The sequence below is a fragment of the Corvus hawaiiensis genome, chromosome 30 (genome assembly GCF_020740725.1).
Source record: "Corvus hawaiiensis isolate bCorHaw1 chromosome 30, bCorHaw1.pri.cur, whole genome shotgun sequence".
Taxonomy (NCBI): domain Eukaryota; kingdom Metazoa; phylum Chordata; class Aves; order Passeriformes; family Corvidae; genus Corvus; species Corvus hawaiiensis.
The window spans coordinates 8,743,884-8,759,374 of record NC_063242.1 but is presented as its reverse complement, the minus strand read 5'-3'; positions in this window follow the sequence as shown (position 1 = coordinate 8,759,374).

Genomic DNA, 15,491 nt, shown 5'->3' with positions numbered 1-15,491 from the left:
AAACTCTGGAGTAAGAAAAAACCCTCACATAATTAAGATTTATGGATTAACCTAAAAGATGTACTTATAATGAAGATATCAGAACCAGGAATTATTTATTACTAATAATATTAAAATATATGCAATATATATACCTCTTTTATCATCGTTTCTCCAGAAGTGTAAGAGAATTTCTAATGTAGTGGTTGAATTAAGTAGCCTGAAACACTGACTGAAATAAATACATGCATACAGACAGAAACGTAGGTATTGAATCTTAGAAGACCAATAATAGAAAAAGTATCTCATTAGGGTCATTTCAACAACTTAGGTTCATTGGAGAGGTTAGGAATAAGAAATAAGGTTTGGCTCAGATTGAAAAATGGAAGACACTTGTGCAAAGACTAGAAAGGAAAGCCTGGAAAAGGGATGGGAGAGAAAGAAAATCAGGTCCAAGAGAAACTGTATATTTAAAATGAGCAAGAGTGAAATATAATTCACAGAGCAAAAAATAATCATCTTTATTTAGCTGTCATATTAAAGGCTGAGTCTTTTTTGATTTCTCTGCAGATCAACAAACTTAATTAGCATTCAACTAAGCCCAGAGATTTGCATTTGCAAATAAAATTTGGTGTTCTCGGTAGTACTGGCTCTAGCTGGGATGGAGTTAATTTCCTTCATAGCACCTCATATAGTGCTGTGTTTTGGATTTGTGAGTAAAACTGTGTTGATAACATGAGTGTTTTGACTATTGTTGAGCAGCACTTACACAGCATCAAGATTTTCTTCTTCCCACTGTCTTGGAAGCAAGTGCATTGAGGATGTGTAAGTTGAGAGGAGATGCAACCAGGATAACTGAACCAAACTGACTGAAGGGATATTCCATACCATATAACATCATGCTCAACACCTAACCTGAGGGATACAAGTTTGGTTAGGTAACCATTGCTTGGGGTCTGGCTAGGCAACAATCTGCTTGTGGGAGGTGGTGAGGTATTGTCACTGAATCACTTATTCTGTTTCATTTTCTTTCTCTTTCCTCTTTTTTTTCCTTATTGAACTCCTAAATTTACACAGTGCATTCTGCTCACCATCCCACTAGTGGGAAGAGTGAATGATTGGCTGTGTGGTGCTTAGCTAACAACAGGGATTTACACACAACATTCTCTATGTGCCTGCTGTTTGAGATTTCCTTGCCACTCAGAGATCCCCAACACCATCAGGAATCCAGGATAACTTAACTGAAGTCAGTGTAACCAGCCTGATTCAGAAAAAAACTTGCAATGCAGCTTATGCGGTTTGGTTGACAAAGCCACATCCATTGAGTTTGTAGTAATGAAGGCACATCTATAATAGGTTAAATATGCCTCTTTATGCTCTTTAGTAGGGTGCCATGAAATGCCCACTTTGCTCATTTACCAAAAGAGGCTATAAAAAAAAGAAAAAAAGTAGCAAACTTACTCTTGGAATCCCCCCGTTTGCTGAATGTTATTTGCTGTCCTTACTGTATACACTTTTGCTAAGATATCTGATTCATAAAGATGTCCACAGAGTGCAAGGTGAGTTAAAGAACAGGATTAATAACAGACAGCTTACACGACAACTTGAAACAGGTTATCTTAAATGCTAGATAGAACTGTGATTGTGTGAAAACCATACCTTTATAGTTTAAAGATCTGCAAAATCAGTTACCTGATTCATTAGACTCAGTCTTCCCAATTAATTATATGACCTAACATGAAAAGGACTTACAACAGGCAAAACAGGAACTATGAAACTCCAAAGTATAATATTAAATACAAGGAATGATAAGGCAAATGCACAAACATCTGAGAAAAAAGCAACTGTGCCAGTCTTTAATTGTTCTTATACAAGAGCAAATACACGCAGCTGCTCTAATATGAAAACAAAGAATTTGTATACCCTTCTTTCCTGTTTGAAAACTACCCCCTTCCAGGTGAAGGCAGATGTCCCGCTTTTATGAAGAAGCACACTTCTTTTGGATAATGCTGCTGCCTATGAGTTGCACTGAGTACGATAAAGATGGCTCTAGCACTAGATTGTTACATATAGTCTAACAGAGAATGAGGGATGTGTCCCATCACCTTCCTGGGTAATGCTGGTTCATGAGCTCTCTAAATGACATAAATGGAACCAAATATATCCTTTTTTTCTATCATTGAAATGAATTATTTTTTGATGCATAGCAGTCCGCTAATTTTTACATCTAGAAAATATACTGAGGTATATTGGGCTCCTGTAATTTCTTTTACTTTACTGAGATTGTCTGGTTTTGCTACTATTCATGTTGCAGTTTGTCAACATTGAATCTAGGTTCTATTCTTATAACACATAAACAGAGTGATCATGCAAAAGACTTCCATTTTCTTTTATTCTCCTTAATAATGGCTGTGTATTAATTCCTTTGAAACTTTGCTGTCTCTAGAGATGTGTCCTGGTCCCAAGACCTATTGTTGACTATTTGCTTCTTTTTGAAAATAGCAAGAGAAATTGCTCATTTGTGAATAACCAGTGCTCATCATTAGCCAGAAAAAGGAAGAAAAACAAGATATTCAAATCTGTTATAGGTGTCAGCTATCCTTTTGCATTTATATATCTTTAAAGGGACATTGTCTCCTTAAGCAACTGCTTTGCTTACTGACTTACTACATGATTAATTATATTTTGCAGTGTCACCTGGTATCACATGATATCAAGTCAGAATAGAGTTTCTAGCACTTTTGCAATGTTTCTTATACAAATAAATCTAAACTGTTACTTCATTAGTCCTCCTCACACATACCCAACACATCTTTCCTTGCCCTGAAAATCTTCCTAAATTTCACAGCCAAAGTGATTGTATTATATTATTATAATGAATTATATTATACATTTTAGCAATTAAATGCATATTTCCAAAGGCAGAAGAACCCCCACTATTCATAATTGTTGACAATAGGTTCTCAATAAATTACTCTGTGGAACTCTTTATATAGAAAGAAATAAATGTCTGTAACTTTAGACATACCACGAAAGAAGCTGACAGAATTAATAGTTGTTAAAAAAAAAAAAATTGTTCCCCTCACAGTGGCCTACAAGTACTAGATAGAAAGCAAATTGTCCTGAAGAGAGCAGTGTGTAGCAAAATGGGGCCATTATTCATACTTGAGACATATACTTTCACAAAAGAATTCTGTGAATTAATGTACCTGATTTTTGTGTAAGCCAAGCTCTTAATTTGTCTCAAAATGATTGAGAGAAAGACCTGACTTCAGTGGACCCTTAAAGCACATATTGCAGATTCCTGTGACATTTTCTGCTTACACATTTGTCCTTCTCACCAATTTAATGTGATGGATTTGGCTTAAAGTGGCAAACTCTGGTGGACATTAGGTTCAATGTATCAGAATGAAGAGTATTCTGGATAAAGAATTAATTTACCTTGTTTGAAGGATTTGTTTTGGGTTTTTTTCCCATGTGACTTTGCTTCTAATTAATTATATTATCTTGAATATATGGCTTAATGTTTTCTTTGTTTAATATACATGCTCAAAACAGAGACAATATCACCTCAAAAGGTGTGGTTTAGGGCAGGCATGACAAATGTTAACATACTAAACATACAAAACTAGAAATAAAATTTAAGGACAAAGTATGAAAAAGACGCTCATAGAGTTTCCATAAATGTTATAAAATGTTTAAGTTACTCTTGGTGTTATTTTCTGTTGGTACATTTGCTTTATATGGCCCTTAACAGAGGAGATCTTTTATGCTGCTATTCCTGTTAAAGTATTTGCTTTGGGGACATTGCTATTCAGCTACCCCTTTCCTTTTCAAACATCCTCTAAGGCCTTTCTTTCCTAAAGGATCATACACTGCTCTAGCAACTTAATGTTATAGCTCATACTGCAGTACTCTTCTTTAGTGTCACGAGGCTTGATAAGACCAAAAGACTCACAATTTTAAAACTAATTGACTTCCTGGAGAAGTCTAATAGCAATGTTAAAACAAATATCAAGTTAAAACAGATAGGGAATTACAGGGAGAAATACTGTCCTTTTCAATTTCAGTACTGTCTCATCCAAAGATGTTTATTTAGTCTTAATTAATTTTTCCCTGATAAGTTACATCTTGCTTAGGTAAATGTGAAGTTGTACCAACAGTAGGGTGGCAAAACTGCAGATCCTATTCCATTCAAACAGTTACAGTAAGGAGCACACAGTATGTCAGAGAGGCTACCCAATGTCAATTTAAGAAGTTGGCACAAAGACATAAGGGTCTGAAGCAATGACTTCCTGTCCCCTAATCTACCATGTATCACATTCCTTCATGCTTTCAGCCAAAGAAACTGCGTTACAGATGCTCTGTCTTGTAGAAATCAAGGATGAGAAGGGTTCAATAATGCAACATACTAAGTTGCATATATAAGGCTGCATTTTGCCTTTTACAGGCATTTTATCTTTCATTAAAAAAACCTTTGCAGTGTAGCAACACTTCTGAGCTGCAACTGTGCATGGGGTTTTTTTGCTAGAATACAGACAGTATTTCAACAATGAGCAATACCTGGTAGGGGGAAAGAGCAATCTATAGAGATTTATTTTGTGAACTAGAAATAGAGTCACTAACAATACAAATATCTTCATTATAACAACAAAAGAGATGCATGTAAAGTTTATCAGTGAGATAAATAAGATCAAAGCATTCAGTTCTCCAGGCTTTAACTCTACAGGATTACAGCTAAGCCATTTTTGAGCATACTCTTTTCTCTCACATTGTCATAGCACCAGAACAAATTTGAATTAGTATGTAAAAAAATATCCTGAAACTTAGGCCATACCACAGACTATTAAAATGTGGTTACTTTAATTATTACTTAAGAATTGGTCATATGTTCTATGAGGAGGAAGATCACCTAACACCAGTGTCACAGCTACCTTAGCACAGGACATGTTCCACACAGTTTAATCTACAAATTAATTTGCTTTATCTGAAACATTTGAATACTCATCTAGAATTTATTTTCTTCAGAGTAATGACAATACAATATCAGAATGGTAGACAGTCATCTTTTGATTATTACAGAAATATTCCAATTCAATTTAAAAAGCCTCCTACTTGACACAGGGAGAACACTCCATAAAATATCTCCGTTTTGACACTCAGACAACTTGATCAGATCACTGTAGATGAAGATTTCCATTTTCATTCTTCATTTACTTTTTTAGAGAGGAGGAAATTCCTCCAGTTATAATAAGGTTAAATAAGGTTAAAAAACATTATACGATTAAACCTATAAAGAGCAAATTGAATGAAATTAACAGTAGAATAAACTGTGTGATTATACATTTGTTTACACTTTCTGACAACTAATTTGAATTCTGTTAATGAAGTAGTGCTTGTGAGATTTTCTGTCCTTCAGATGGTATCAACAAAGCAATTGAAAATATCTTTAACTGGAACATATTTATGATTGTTTTCCTCTTGATAAAAGTATTGACAAAGTGTGAAAATTTTGGGGATTTAAGCCATTTTCTGACTAATAAATTATTCATTTCTCAAATATATGTGTAAGTCCTTAACTTGCTTATGCGTAGATGCAATTCTGATGCATTTTCCCTCTGTCTTGAAGAAAGATATGGAAGTGTCAGATATGAAACACAAACATCATTATGCAGATGACTAACATGACTATTTTACACTACACCACAAATTTTTATTCCACTAATATCAATTTTGTCTTAACTACACTGGGATACTCCTTCAAGAGGATGCAGTGCCACAAACATGACAGCATTTTCCATCACTCACAGCTTCCATAAGTGATATTGCTGGTAAGCTTATCAGAGCAGATATTCAGTGTGACAGAAGCTACAATAAACAGAATAGCTGTCCCTTCTTCAGTTGAATTCAGGTTAACTTTCAAGCTAATGTTCTCAAATCTATCATGGTCTGAACAGTAAGGTTATAAGGATATAACAGTAAGGGTTATAATAATAAGGGCTGAGGGTTTCAGAAGAACACTGGATGTGAGTACTGCTATTAATGAGGGTCAAAAGAGAAATGTGAAAACTCCAAACACCTTCCCCAAAATAAAAGGAGGGAAAAACCACACTGCAAGATTCTAAGTGTGAGCATCTCCAGACCAGATCTGAAGTAACCTGACCAAAGACAGAAGAGTGCCATGGAGGTGTGGTACTGTAAAAGGAGAAAAGTACCAAAGGGCATGCAACCCAGAAGGGAGAGAAATAATATAAAAAATGAAGAATGAAATATAATGGGAAAATTGTGACAAAAAATACAATGATGTAATGCATTCCCTAAAATTCCTCTGAATCTGCAAGCAGCTAAAAAACCATTTCTGCTCTCTTGAGTTTTGAAAATATGACAAGGTAGTTAAAAAATACAAAACAGAATTCTAGTAATATTTTGAAATCATTATGTCAATTGCAAACTTTGACCAGCTTTATCCTTTTCATCATTTAGATTCTGAGGTCTCCAGCAGCGCTAGCAAATTTCAATGTTTTTTCAGGGAAATTGATCTTAAGACATATCCTTAGCACAGGATATTTCTATTATTATGTGATGTAGAATCTTACATTAGCAAGAGAACTTAAAATCCTCAAGATCTCTTCCAGTTTTAGGCAGTGGTGAGTAAGCGAGGAAGCTAATGGCTCAGTAGAAATTCCAGTCAGTGACTTTTACTTCTACAGTTTTGAGACTATTGCTCTGCAGACAGCAAATTTTAAAAACAATTCCTCAGGAATATATTATAATATGCTCAGAGAGACCAGGTAAGAGAAATGAGTTGTTTATATCAAATTCTTTTACAAAGTAAATATACTTACTGTTTGTTCTGCATCCTGGAGTATGCACTACCAGAATTCAGACTATAAAGAGTCCCTGAAGAAAGGCAGACACAGATGCCAGATGACCTCAACAAAACAAAGGAAGGAATATAGTCTCTTGAATATATGTACTCTTAGGTTTATGCTTTATGTTAGCTCATAGGCAACAGAATTAGATTTACCTTTGTCATCATTCATCTAATCAGCTCTACTTTTCCTACCATGTCTAATACATCTTAGCAATTTTTAACACAGTCTTTCAAAACCCAGTTATAGTCAGGTCAAGAAAAAAAAAAGTGTCATTTTAGAGTTGAATGTCAAAGTACCAGAGCAGTTCTTAATAGATCTGATTCCCCTGAATGGGACATGATTGATGAGAAGGCCATGAAATAGTATCGTTCTCTTGCAGTCAAAGACTGAGATGCTTTTCACAGTGAGCAATTTCAACTCAAGGGCTAAGAGATGGAGAAGAGCAACAGTCATCAAAGTAAACTACGTTAGCATCTAAAAATCTAGTGCATGAAGTCCTCCTTCTCTAGGCTTGAAATTTTTTGGAGAGTGACTGACTGTAAAAAAGAATCCTTAGGTAAAAAAGGCAGCATGAAGAAGCATGCTGCTGTCTTTCATTTCATTTTACAGTTCTGCACTACAGACTTCTTTAAAGTGCTCAGTTATTTACAGTTTAATGGAGATCAAAAATTAATTTGTTGAGTCCTACATGAACTACTGATAAAGTAATGTCCACACAGAGAACAAGCATGGTACAGGAACACACAAAAAGTCCACCATAGTAAACATACAATCTTACAGTGCAGAAAGAATGGAGACCAGTATACAACATACAGCAGACTTTCAGGAGAACTTGTGCAATGCCTAACAGCAGGTTGAAGTCAGGATGACAGTCTCAACAGGAAAACATGAATTTGGCTTCCTGAAAAATAAGGTGGTGATGAAATTGGTGTAATATCCTTATAGTACCAGCTAGTATTGGAAAGAGACTTTTAGTTAGTCAGATTTAGATTGCCATTATGTAACTCCAAACATAATGACATAGTATTTCATGAGGGATGTTGATTGATATTTATCTTATGACTCTGCAATGAACACTTTTAATGCTGTAAGGATACAACATTTAAAAAAACCAAACCAAAACAAGGTACCATGAAGATCCTGTAGATACAAACACAAGCAATTGTAACAATGCCGTAAAGACTTCAGTGATCATTCTCTAATCTTACATCACAGTTACGGGTTTCATAATATTGTAACACATCTTACCTGTGCTACCTCAGTCTCAAAGTAGACAAGGGCCTGTGAAGAGAAGACTGTTAGACCTTAATTCCCAGCAATTCTGTGGTTTCCACAGGGTCGTGATGGACGCTCCTAAAATGACCTACAAAAAGGGAGTATCTTCCTTTACCCAAAGATACTAGGTACAAATAAGGCCCAAACACTTTCTTTATTTTTTTTTTTCCTGTGGGTTATTTATTTATTTAAAATACTTTAGGCATGATCATGACTTAAGAGCACTCTTAGGCATTCTTTTTCAGGGTAGAGGCTAAAAACACAAATATGGTCTACTGTTAATGTTTACTGTTGAATGGCTCTAAAACACAGTTCTGTTGTGTATAAGGATTTCTCTCTTTTTGAATGGGTTTCATCGATATAAGATAAATATCACTGATTCAGCAAATACAACCACTTTCATTTCCTGAGAAAAACTAACAAAGCCTATATTTGTCTGTGATGACAAAAAGAAAGATTGAGAGATTCTGCACATGATGAGGGAGTGGATAGTCAAAAAAATAAGGAAATACTACACTCACTAAAGGAATGCAATTTTTGATGTTACTATAACGTATTAATGTTCATAAAAATATATATTAAATGTTTAGTATTTTTTCTGATGAGGGCTGGGAAATGGGAGAAGATGGATTATGTATAATTTGTTGTATAGTCAAGCTTCTCTAGTGTCACTGTGGACTTGAATTTAAGTATTAAGAATGAAGGCCATAGTATCGTGAACCTTTCAAATTCTAATTATTTTGATAAGCATTGTGAATTTAAGAGTTATTTCTAAAGGGAATTGGCCTAGAATAGGAACAGAGCCATCAAGTCAAGTAGGAACCATGGTTCTACTGGCCATCCCAAAGGCTAAACATCAGTTTAGTTTTTCCCATGCCAAGGTCCAGCCGCTCCTCCTCACATTAGAGTTCTGGATAATTGGGACTAACTACCATTGGAGTAACTACCACACCCACATGAGAACTTAATCTAAAAGTAATTTCAAACAAAACTGGTTTACAAAATTAGAAAAATTTTTAAACTCCATCACTCTATCAGCCTGTGATAATTTTGACATTTTGGGCAAGGGAAAAAGGTGCTATCTTATGAATCTGTTATAAAAGCTCTTACACACCTCTTCAGGTCTTTTAAAATCAGCTAGTGCAGTTGTATATAATATAGAGTTGTTTCCTACACCCTCAACTCATGATACATCAGCAGAAGAACAGAGCTTCACATCTCTGTGGGATCTTGTGAGAATGAGAAATTCTGCACACAACACATCTAAGAGGCAGCAAAAACCATCTACCAAAAGAATCTGGCTTCCACCAAATAATAAAATCTGGTTCTCAGGGTTCTGTAAGGGTCAGGTCAATATAGACCCCCCTCTCAAGGAGGTAATAGTCCTGCTGTAAACACCCAAACCCATCTCCAACATGACTTTCTCAGATTCTTTGTCACTACATTTTGTAAAAATACCCCAACAAACAAAAAACAAAACCAATGAAAGCCCCACAAACAAACAAACAAAACTCCCGTTTTCCTCTAGCAATGTTTGTATATTACATTTGCTAAACTTCTGCTGGTTCTCAGAATTGCTTTGAGTGACTGCTTGTCTTCTCTCTTGGGCAAATTGTTTAAGCAGGTGTTGGTCTTCAAATCAATCTTGTGGACAGAAAAGAAATCCTTGTAGAATAAAGTAGATACATTAATTGAGACCTTGCCGTAGCACAAATTTCACTCGAACATTTTTTTCAAAGGAGCAATTACTTTCGAAATGTTACAAAACCCTGTAACTACTAAAGCTGTGTCTATCTTCAATTATAATTAGACCTCTAGCAAATGAAGCAAACTCACAAATAGTCTTGGTTTACCTGTCTCTGTCAGTCTCAATCTGATAATTGGTTACTAGTTGTAAAAAAACAGCTACTCTGAGCAAAGTGACTTACTCAGGAAAGCAAATGTGGGGGAAACAAACCCAAGGAACAAAAATAGAGCTTCTAATACTCTGTAACAGAGGTACTCTTAAGAAAGATGAACCTTAAACATTAATCCAGAAGAACCATCATACATTTTACCATATATTTTAATGTATGGTAACTGTGTCATCTACATCATCTACACATGATTCAGTAAAATACAGATAGGAGATGCAGAGATTTTGATCACAAGTGAATTGTAATTACAAATGATTAAGGAAAAGGTGAAAAATAATTTTCCCAATAGATTAACCTCCTTAGGAAAAATGCATTGACTCCCAAGTCTGTGAAAAAAAATCTTAAAATAAGTACATTATAATCTTCTGGCAAAGTGGTGAAGACAGACTTGTGAATATCTAGCATACTAGGTAGTATGAAATTTTAATTTTCTAACTAGACATCTGCTTTTCTCCATTTGCCATAGAAGTTTGTTTACCACAGGCCATTTTCTCAGGCGTGTAATTATTTTGACTTTAAATATAGTAGTCATTTATTATGAGGCATAGAAGCTGTTTAGAGCTGTGACAGCTGTGGCATCATATTACATTTTTCTAAATCACTTAAGTCTGCTGTTATACAACAGTGTACTTCAAATATAAATTATCTTCAAAGTGGGGTATCAGTCCATAAATCACAAAAATTTTTCATGAAAGTACAATATGTGTAAGGTATAAGAATCTAGTGGACAATAACATATCTCAGAAATTTCAGTCATGAAAAAAGACCAAGCAAAACACAAACAACAGAGGCTTAAAGAAAGTTTCACTGTGATCCAGCCACAAGTTCTATAAAACATTACAAAAATCACCTGCTCATATAGTTGATAAGTACAATGTTTAGCATGTCTTAGTTGCAAAATAAACTGTGTGAATCAATTAAAAGTTGAGAAAAAATATATAAATACGGTATAATTTTTTCTCTGCTGAGAATCTGTATCAGCAAGTGATTCTTCAATAAGTTACATGTTACACACAATCTCCCTCTGATTGTGCTAAAAGTTCATAGAGCACAGTTCTGATTTTTGTTTTGTTTTAAGGTTCTTCATGAAATAATATTTTTTTTTTCAGAGACGAAAATAGTTATTTAAAGTTTTGTTTTTTCTTGTTCCAGTTGCAGGGGTATCAGGTACAATAATTGTAGTGCATTTTGGAGCAAACAAATCTACTTTTCTTTGCTTCACAGGAGACTTTTTTTCAAAAAGATACAAAGTAAATAGGGTATCAAGCATTTGCTGAGGAGTATCCATGATTACAGGAGTTAATCCCTCTTTAAATAGAGATTTCCAAATTGTATGAATATTCCAAGGCACAAAACTCTTTATCTACTTTTAATAAAGAGGTGATTAAGATTTCTACAACAACTATGAATTGACCACACAAGAAAAGAAGCTACAATCTTGAGCCTTATGACAAAAGTGTAGCAAGCAAAAAAATGTTTGGACAATTGTTCAAAATTCCCTGGCTTCTCCTTGGGAAAGTGCAGGTGATGAGTAAGAGTAATTTTTAAACAAATCCACAAGCTAAAAGTGCTCTAGATTACTTCATCAGAATGGCGAACCACTTCTATGCTCACTTCTTTTCTTTTAGTGGGGTTTATGGTCAACAAAACATGAAAAAAGCAAAGATTCCCAAATCCTGCCACTAAAAATACATATCCTATTAAATTTTAGTGTTTAGTAAAGATGAAAAGACAAGTAGGGTCAGAATGTATCTACAGAATAAATGTACACAAGCATTAAATTATCATTGGTACTAAATCCTCATTTCAGAGCTTTTTGTGGGCATTGTTAATCTTGAAACAGAATCACTTTTTTATGTCATTTAGTATCCTTGAAAATAGACAAAACTGAAAAATTAGTATTTTAAAAAGATAACACCAGAGATAAACAACACGTCCCTCTTTATTTCTCAAAAATCTATTTCTTAGCCCTAATCTGTAAAGCATGTTCATTATGGAAGTTTCAAACAATACTATATTAAGAGAATGCTTGAGTTTTTAATAAGATTTTTGAACACACAAGAAACTAAAAAGATGTTCAGTGTGAATTTAGCTGACCCCGTGCCATCAAGCAGAAACATAAATGTTGCAGTTAAACATCAGAGGAATAAAACTATTGATATCCCATAGGGGCCAATTAAAAATTTTGTTGTTTTTTTTTTTTTTAAAGTATTAAAATTTAATTGAATGCCAAGTCTATGGAGGGTCAAAGAATCACATCTCATAATTGTACTGAGAGTTTAGAAAGAGCATCTTGAAACATTTTTTTTAAAGACTTTCCTGTATAACTTCCCCTTCATTGTGGGAGGTTTACTGACATCAAGCAACAGTATTTAATGCACTTGCTTCAGCCAGCATACTTCTCGATAAAACCATTTAATTCTTGAAAGTCATGAGTGAATGGAGGAATAACTTTAAAATATGCCTGAGTTTTTTTCAAAATCAGACTCATGTATTCAAGACCAGAGTGTCCTGTGTTGAAGCTTTTCGAAGCTACCTTTCATTTACCTAACTTCGTTACCTATCTAACAATTAGAAATTTGAATACAAACTGAAGGTATTGTAAAAACAAAGAACCTGTTCAATGAGAAGTATTTTCTAAAACTTCTTTTTTTCCAGTTCATAGTCACCTATGAAATGGCCCACTTCTTTATGTTTCAGGAGTAAGTTCTACCTAAAAAAAAAGGCAATTACAGAGAACTCAATAGTGGGAGAAAGATGTATTTTCAATTAGAATGGGCAAGAAAAAAAATACCTTGCCTTTAAAATTGCCTAGTTTTTGGCTATTTTTTCAGTGTCTTGATTAGAGTTTTATAAAGCAGATGTTCAAGTAGTGCAATGTTAATTAATTTCACATGTATAAGAGAAGGCTGTAGGAAATTTAATTTTCACTACCTTTATTTATGGAACTTTCATGTTATAACAACAGAACAGTTTTTTACTCCTGTGTTCATTGGCAATTTCTTTACAGGATGGTAAAGAAACTCAAAATAGGAGATTCCATACTGAGGGATGAGAGAAGTGGGCAACAACCGTGGAGAAAGTCATTTGTACAAGACATCAAATTTCTTAAAGAAATGGCAAAAATATTATGAGTGGTATGTTTAAGCAGCAGTATTGAAAAGTATATATTTGATTGTAGTTTCCCTAGGAGAGATATATGCATGTATTATGCACATTTCCTTAAATGAGAAAAAAATAACAATTTGAACACAGCACATTTCTACGGAAAATTTCAGGAGCTTCTTGAGAGAGAGAGAACTATATGTTAAAGCTGTTGGCCATGTCATCTTATGTACCATAAGAGTGCTTGAATGATAAAGAGTGTATTTTAAAACTCTTTGCAACTGAGGAAAATGGCTTAGCATGAGGATTGGTGATTCCTACTCCTAGTCTGCCACCCTTCACTATGCTACCATAGGAGGGTGTTACCATATTAATTCTTCAGCCTGCATCCTTTGATTGATTTAATAAGCACACTGTTTATCCTCAAAGTAACTTTGTGATGTTTATTTAATTCATATTTTGTAAATGGGAGTTGAATACACACTTTTTTAGAACTGAGTTGGGTAAAAAACCACAACAAACTCATATATTTAATGACTATACAGGAAAATCCTTGATTTATATGTAATGGTGAAAAATATTTTTTTAATCTAGAAACCCCCAAATCATGCCAAAAGATAGCAAAAAACAGTGGATTAATCCACGGACATATAATTTTTTTTAATTGTGCATTTAGACAAATAAGGTATGGTCTTGAACATGAGGCTACAAATTCCCTGGGCAACAAAAGAGTTCTAGGAATTTATTGGAGTTTAAAAGGTAAAGAAAGTTTGGAGACAGAGGAGGTTTTTATTAAACATTAAGAAAGGAGACCCCTGACAGCTCATCTTAATGCAATTGGAAAGGTTAAGTGATTAAAAATTCTGCTGGAAATCTCATCAAAAGTTCTGGTAGCAGGCTAGAAAATTTAACTGTGTGGTACCCACTACCACAGCAATCCTTTAGGACACATCAAGAGTAGCAAAGGCTTTTAATGCTATATTTCTAACAGTTCATTGTCCCTGAGGCCACATCAGCTTTTCCCAGCATTGATGACACAGATGAGATTGTTAGTTTTAGACCTCCTGTCTAGAGCAGATAACAGTTGCAAGGTTTACTATACCAGTATAACATATGTACTTCATCAGCACAAATCAGGTGAGCTGACTATATGCTATCCTACTCCTTCTAGCTCCCTTTTTTATCACAAGAAAACAGGACATGGGAGTAAGGAAGGAAAAAAAAAAAACCAATAAAAAGCCAAAACCAGCAACAAAACACTGCTAAAGGCATGCATTTTAGGCATCTATGAAAAACTCCATTAAATCTTTTTAGCACAGTGTAAAATATTTGTTATTTTGGTACAGTAAAATGCTTTGAATGGCTCTGCAGTTTGCTCTGTAGCACTTGCCATAGTAAGCAAGTGAAAAAAACATTGTCTGAGTATTCACTGTTCCTTGGAAAACCAAGTGAAAAACTGAAGTCATACCTTCAACTAAAACAAAAGAGCCAGAGAGTGCAAATATAACCTCATTAAATAAGACAGTGAATCTAAGTGGCATACAAGGCTATTAAACAAACTGGATTGATCCATAATAATAAGAAACATATTTCACATCTGTTGAATGGTTCAGAGCTTTTAACAAGTAATAGGCACATTATGCTGTAAAATAGTTGCTATTCTCCCTCAGTATATCATTGTCAATGGCTGTGCTATCTCAAAAGAAGCACTTTTCCCATACACTTTATTGCTTGATAGCTTGCTGATTGCTTTTACAAAGCAATAAATTGATGGCCTGATTCAGCAGTGACGTTAGGTTATGTTCATTTTCTGTGATTGATGCTTTGAATTAGAATTCTTACATTCTCTTCTGTTTGGAAATATGAAATTCCAAACAAGCAAACCTGATGTCAGGAAAAATATGAGACAATGGATGTCAGATGAGTGAGATTTATACATTTAAATATCTAAATAGCTTTCCTCTTTATTAAAGTTTTCATAATTTATTGTTGAAAGGACTGTCACTTAAAAAAATCTAGCCAAGTAGGAAGAGAAGAAAAAAAATTGGAAGACGAGAATAGAATTTCCACACTATAAATTTCTGCAGTATTAGAAATGCATGTAAAGGTGAACAATAAGAACATTTGAATTATTTAGCTCTCAATTAAATAAATTGCATTATTTATATATTTTACAGCAAGTTTTAAGGTAAAAAGGATTTCATTATCTTTCACTGGCTAAAAAATTCATCCATCAACTACAGCAGCCATTTTTATTATACATAATTTTGAAATTACACTTAAACTAATAAGGCAAAATAAAAAAGATTAAATAAGAAAGGGTGACTGCTAAACTTTTTTC